This window comes from Dipteris shenzhenensis, chromosome 26 (assembly GCF_047967505.1).
Source record: "Dipteris shenzhenensis isolate YYH24624 ecotype China chromosome 26, Dip_SZ_1.0, whole genome shotgun sequence".
NCBI lineage: Eukaryota > Viridiplantae > Streptophyta > Polypodiopsida > Gleicheniales > Dipteridaceae > Dipteris > Dipteris shenzhenensis.
The window spans coordinates 42153668-42161027 of record NC_141621.1 but is presented as its reverse complement, the minus strand read 5'-3'; positions in this window follow the sequence as shown (position 1 = coordinate 42161027).

The following is a 7360-nucleotide window of genomic DNA, read 5'->3' as shown; positions in this document are numbered from 1 at the left end:
CAAGTACACGCATGTCTCCTTTACCAAAGCAGATACACATCTCCTTGGTACCCTTCATGTACCTCATGATGCACTTAATACCTCCCAATGCTTCTTTCCTGGATTAGCCATATACCGGCTAACAACTCCCACTGCAAATGTAATGTCTGGTCTAGTAGCTATCATAGCATACATAAGACTCCCAATTGGTGATGCATAAGGAACCTTGGCCATCATGGCCCTCTCCTCATCTGATTTGGGACTATCTGTATGACTCCGTTTCACATATGGAGGCAATGGAGTACTCACTACCTTCCCCCCCTCCATATTGAAATGCTACAATACTTTTGTAACATACTCCTTCTGTGAAAGCCAAAGGAGTTTCCTACTCTGATCATGCATGATGCACATACCAAGAATATGACTTGCAAGTCCCAAATCCTTCATATCAAAGGCCTCATGCAACTTGGCCTTTAATGCATCTAGCTCATAAGTATTCTTGCTAGCCAATAGCATATCATCCACATATAGTGCCAAGAGTATCAGGCTATTATCCTTAGCCCTTTTAGTGTAGAGGCAGTGATCAATTTCACTCCTCCTAAAACCCTGGGACCGAATGAAAGCATCAAACTTATGATACCATTCTCTAGGCACTTGCTTAAGACCATAGAGACTCTTCTTCAGCTTGCAAACTAAATGCTCTTTGCCCTTTTCTTCAAATCCTTCTGGCTACACCATGTAAATTTCCTCATGCAGATCCCCATGCAAGAAAGCTGTCTTGACATCCACCTACATAAGCTCCATATCCTCTGCTGCCACTAGCCCAAGCATGCATCTAAGTGTGGTCATCTTCACAACCGGAGAGAATATCTCATAATAGTCCACACCCTTCTCTTGGTTGAACCCTTTAGCGACCAAATGGGCCTTGTACCTAGGCACATCATCACCTATGACCATCTTGTAGGCCCATTTACATGGCAATGCTTTCTTTCCATGTGGCAAAGAAACCAAGTCCCAAGTCTTATTCTTCATAAGTAAACTCATCTCTGATTGCATAGTATACTCCCACTTGCATTGATCCTCACGCATCATAGCCTCTCTATAGCAAGAAGGCTCCCCGCAATCAGTAAGCATCACATAGTCTATCCCTGGAACAAATCTATCAGGCTAGATCCCAGACACGATAGCCCATCTCTCCACTTTCACGAAACCTAGAAAGATGCATTTCCTAGACTTAGGATCTAGCTTCTTTCGAAGCTCTTTTGGCACATGTGCATATGCTTCACACCCAAATATACGCAAATGAGAGTAAGAGGGCTTCTTGCCACTCCATGCCTCTTCAAGAATACCACCATCCAAACTCTTACTAGGTGATCTATTGATCACATGCACTACAATCTTCATTGCCTCAGCCCAAAAACCACCAGAAAGACTTGCATTGGAAAGCATGCATTGCAACCTTTCTTGAATGATACACTTTATCTTTTCTACAATTGGATTTTCCTCTGGAGTACGAGGGGATGTGAGCTCCCTCTTAATCCCTTGTGTATCACAAAAATGCTGAAGGTCATGAGAGAGATACTCTCCACCATTGTCAGTCTGTAGGCATTTAAGTGTACTACCTGACTGATTCCCAACCAAGGCCAGCCATTTTTGAAATACTTGGAACACATCACTCTTCCAAGCTATAGCATAAGCCCACACTTTCCTAGTTGCATCATCAATGAATGTCACATAGTATTCAGCCCCGCCTAATGACCGTGTAGGCATGGGACCACATACATCTGAATGCACCAAATCAAGCTTTTCAAACTCTTTCTTTCCCCTTCTTTTATGGGCTGATTTAGTCTCCTTCCCATAGAGACAGTGCTCACAAAATTCAAAATCATAGAAACTTAAATGCGGTACATAACCCAAATAGCATAAGAGTTTCATCCCATTTTGGCTCATATGGCCCAACTTGCAATGCCATAAAGAAGTGCTTGGCTGCTCGGTTATTGCAACAACATGATCAAACACCCCTGATACATGTAAGGGATACAAAGTCCCACACTTGGCACCCTTGGCCAAAAGCATAGAGCCCTTTTGAATTTTCCAACTCCTAGAACCAAAGATGGTCTGAAAACTAGCATCATCTAGCTGACCCGTTAAAATGAGACTCTTGGTAAGCTTAGGCACATGTCTCACATTTTTCAAAATAAATGCAGACCCATTTGCAAAAGAAAACTTTATGTCACCTACTCCCACTATGTCATATGCATAGTCATTTCCAAGATACACACAACCTGTCTTTCCACTGTCATAAGTGGAGAACCATTCCCTATGGGGAGTAACATGGAATGAAGCACTAGAATCCAAAATCCAATCCTAGGAATATGCATCATCTGAAGTGGTAAGCAACTCTGTAGATAAACGAGACATGAAGAGAATGTCATTGTCACTATCATGTGTGACTGCATTGATCTCCTCGATCTTCACTTTTCCTTGGTTCTCCCTTGGACTCTCTTCCTTTTGATTTGCACCCCAATTTGCATTTTTTTCTTATCCTTTTTCTCTCTTTTAAGCTTCTGGCAATCCTTTTTCATGTGGCCCTTCTTGCCACAATAGACACACTCAAAGTTCCGTGCCCTGGACTTGCTACAGGACTACCCTCTTTCTTGAAACTCCCCCCTGGACTGTGATCTGCCCCTTTGTACATTTAAGGTTGCATCTTGCTTGTTGCGTTCCATTGACTTCTGTCTAATCTCCTTGACCAACAAGCTACCAACCACATCATCAAAGTTCAATACTCCACTAGGTGCAGAGTTACTGATAGTAGTACGGAAAGTATCCCATGAGAATGGTAATGAGCATAAGAGAAATATTGCCCTCATTTTCGCATCGACATTCAGCTTTTGAGCTTGAAGCTGATTGAAAATGATATTAAATTCATTCAAGTGCAAAGCTATGGATACTCCCTCCATGTGCAGCTCAAACAATCTCTTCATGAGATAGACTTTGTTTGAGGTAGTCTCTTTCTCATATGTAGCACACAGCTTTTTCCATAAAGCTTCCATAGTCTTCTCAGTGACTACTATGAAATAAATTGTCTCCCCAAGATGAAGTCTAATGGTAGACTTTGCCAATGCATCCAACTCATTCCATTCATCTGTGGACATAGTTGCAGGCTTAGCTGCAATCCCCTGCAAGGGTTTTATCTGCTTCTTTTAAATAAGCACATCCCTTATCTGTTCTTTCCACAAAGAAAAGTTTGTCCCATCAAACTTTTTAATGCTAAAAAACTTCTTTTAATACATGGAAGAGGATGCCATGATGCAAATAAAGAAAAATCCCAAATGCTAGTGCCTGCAAGAGAGAATCACACCAAATACCAGGTGCACCCAAATGTGTATGCCACAATAGAGTGAAATATCACCAAAACTCAAAGCTCAAAGCATCAAAAGATATAGTTGACTCATGTGCATGTACTATGCATCCATATGAGCAAATTTGGCCCAAAAGAAAACGCCAACTGCAATGGCAATCCAAAATTCCAATAAGTGCCAAATGGCTCAAGCATAAACACCGTCCATGGGCATATGCACCAACAATATCTCATCCAAGAGAGCATAACACTATCAGTGCATCAACTGCAATGTATCAAAGCTATCCCTCAGCATAAAAAGCATCCATGTGCAAAGCGTCCATAAAAAATAGCATCCCACAAGGCAATCTGTATGCTCAAGAAATCATGGTCCTATGGCAATGACCGCTACTGAAAATAGAACCTGAGATGCCTCAAAACATGGGTGCCATTGCATAATCAGACTCAACAAGACAATCTGCAAATATCTCTCTTCTGCTAGAACTCCAAAATCCCAACCGATGAGTGAGAAATGGGAGTCAACACTTATCCACTGCCATGTGGCATAAATTTAGAGGTTTCAAAACCTAAGAAATGAAAAATGCATAATAGAGAGATGAAATCAAATACACAGAGATCTATAACTCTGAAAATACTCCATCGAATCATGCAAGAACTGATAGATATGGGTTTTTAGGCGTCTGGAATGCAATGGGTCAAATGGTTTTGGAAACCGTGGTCCCAATCACTGGGTCCAACACACAGACTAAAAACGTTTTTGGAAACTAAACTGTTTGTAAACTCCACCGAAGTGCGAATGATGAGCAACATAGAAGTTTTAGGACCTCCTGAGTCCACCAAAATTGTCAGATCTGCAAACGGTTGCTCTAAACTTGAGTTCCAATACCCGGGCGGAAAAACGTTGAAACTGACACAGTGAGTCAAAAATCCAACGAAATGATCCCAAATTCAAGAATGAAGGTGTTTCCAAGTCTTGAAGTGAAATGGATACCAAAAGCAGGAAATGGTTGCCTCTACAAGCCAATACGGAGTCTCTGTAGTTGAACGAAATAGGGAAAAGCTAAAAAATCAACTTTTTCTTTGAAAACACTTCACAGGCTCTCAAAACCACTTTGCAAAACCAAAGTGACTTCTCCAAAGGTTCCTTCAAGGTCTCCGCACACTCAGATGCAAGTAAAGTCACCCACAAAGTTTCCCACAAAGCTTCTCCTTCCTCCGACAGAGTTGCTGAGCTTCTAGGCATTTACGCATGCTCAGCTAGATCACTCGAGCTCTGATACCAGTTGAGAGTGCTCTCAATGGAAGTAGAACGAAAGAGGGAGAGAGAGAAATAGAGAGCCACACAAGTTTTGGTGGGTGCAGAACATCCTAATCTTCTTTTTCATTCATTTATATATGTGTTTGAGTATTGTACATAACCAGGGCAAAGGCACAGTGAGCTTTAACCCCCATACCGCTTGGTATTGCTAAGGTCGAGGGGGGTTGTTGTGCATGTTGAAGATGCAACTATTTTCATCATGGCCACCGATGATGCAGATATGACACCACAACCTTGGCGGTGGATTTGCTTGTGTAGTGATCCTGGCTCTTAGGACCAGGCACTCATTTGCTGTATGATTGGCCATGCAATGTGGACACGAGACATTTTCTCACCGTGGATATGTTTGAGCTGGCGGCTGAGATAAGTAAAGTTTTTGTTCCATGGCCTGCATCATGTCTTCTTTCAGCTGCATAGTCATGGCCTCTAGGCGATCTTCATTTGATGTTTCGGTAGTGGACTTTGATTTGCCCTTTTTTCAGTGCTTATCTCACACACTAGATCTGCTGTCATCATTGCTAGTGTCTGAGTCAGTCATGCCATCCTCGATGTCAATGGCTGTCGCGCATGAGCAGCACTGAACATTTCATAGCTGCTTATCTTTTCCATATCCTTTTGGATTTTCTTTCTTAATCCTGCAATGAACCATGTCGTGAGGTATTTTGTATCGGGGCGTGGGTCACATTTGGCGATTAATCTTTTCATCTTACCCAGGTATGTGCGTACATCTTCTCGACGGCCTTGTTCGCTTAGTTGGAGAGTGGGATAATCTTGTAGCCTCTCCGTTTGAAAGCGTCGTTTAAATTCTGTTTGAAGTAGGTCCCATGTGGCGCGCTCTTCCACTAGAAGGTCTAGGTACCATTCAAACGCTTCATTAGTTAAGGCCATGGGAAACTAAGCCACCTTGGTTTCATGGGATTGATCTCCACCTGCTCGGCATGCGGCATCAAAATGCTGGAGGAATTGGGCTAAATCTGCCCTAGCATCATATTTGGAAAGTTTCAGTTTTCCCAAGGGGCGCCTGACCTTGAGTGTTATTATTCCTTTGAATAAAGAAATTTTCAGCCTCTACATCGAGGTTGATATCCCCATCATTGTCGCGACGGTGTCCAACCATGTTGTGGTGTGAAGGAGTTAAAGGGAGTGATTGAATCTTAGGGGGGGATTCGGGGTAGAGGTTTGTCAGGGGTGGTAGTTGTAGCGGAGTTGTACGCGGAGTTGGCGAGCATTGGAGTCAGAGGCATTGGTTAGAATGTAGCTGCATGCAGATTGGGCGAGATTTGCAAAGGGTGATTCTGCTGCAAGTGCAGGTGTGGATGTAGTTTTGTTGGGAGGGTTAGAGTTGTGGTAGTTTGTGTAGAGACTGTCATGTTAATAATGTGCCTAATATTGTCCTATGTATGTAGGGAATTGTGCCAGTGCAAACGGATTGTTAATCGGAGGTCACGACGTAAAGATACGAGCAAATTTGTACGAAATGAGGCCCACGTGCGGGCGGGAATGAGCGAGTGCTAGGGATGCCAAAATGGTGTCCAATGGGCTGGAAAAATACCCCATAGCATGGTGTTTTTGTGTGTGAAATCTTGGTTCAAATAGGGTCCATTTTGGGTCCCAAACGGATGAGTTAGGAGGGGTTAAAGTAGGTATAAATTTGTCTTTTTGGGGAGGGGGGTTCTTAAGGGTGGTGTGAATGGACTTTAAGTCTAACTGAGGGGTAGAACTGTCCCAATTTAGTTGACCTAATTGGCCCAATTAGTCTAACTAACCTAACTATTTAGCTAGATGCCTAAAAGTTAGTCTAACCTAACCTAGTTATGGTTAGACTGACTACAGTAACTAACCACAGTTAATTGAGCTAAACTAGTACAATCAACTAACCTAATGGTCCAGTTAGTGTTACTAACATCAGTTAAACTAACCTAACTAAAGTTAAAGCTAACCTAGGTTAATACTAACCTATTTTATAGCTAACCTAACTTAGGTTAAAACTAACCTAACTGTAGTTAGTGTAAGGGTCAGGTTAGGTTAGTTTTTTTATTTAAAAAAATACTTCATTAGGGGGGGATTGCGTACGGTGGCGGCGGTGGGGGGGGTTTCACACAGAGGGGAGGGGAGGGGAGGGTGGAGGGGCAGGTGAGAGAGGTGGAGGCAGGAGGGGAGCGGGGAGGGGAGGGTGAGGGGTGGCACGTGGGAGGTAAAGGGCGTTGCGAAGGGGGAAGGGGGCGGTGTGGAGGAGGGTGCCACGGAGGGGGAAGGGGGCGGCATGGCGGGCGGGCGGGCGCCATCACTGGCACGCTGCCGTAGGCGAGTGCTACGAGTGCCACCACCCGTAGCAGCAAGGGCCTTAAGGCCCTTGCTTAGTTAGTAGGTTAAGTTTTTTTAAAAGGTTTTTTTTAGGTTAGTGTAGAGAGAGAGAGAGAGAGAAGAGAGAGGGGGTAGAGAGAGAGAAAGAGAGCGAGAGAGATAGAGAGAGACAGAGAGAGACAGAGAGAGAGGGGGGGAGGGAAAGAGAGAGAGAGAGAGAGAGAGAGAGAGAGAGAGAGAGAGAAGAGGGAGGGGGAGGGAAAGAGAGAGAGCGGGAGAGAGAGAGAGGGGGGGAAAGAGAGAGAGAGAGGGGGGGAAAATAGAGAGAGAGAGAGAGAGAAGAGGGAGGGGGAGGGAAAGAGAGAGAGAGGGAGAGAGAGAGGGGGGAAAGAGAG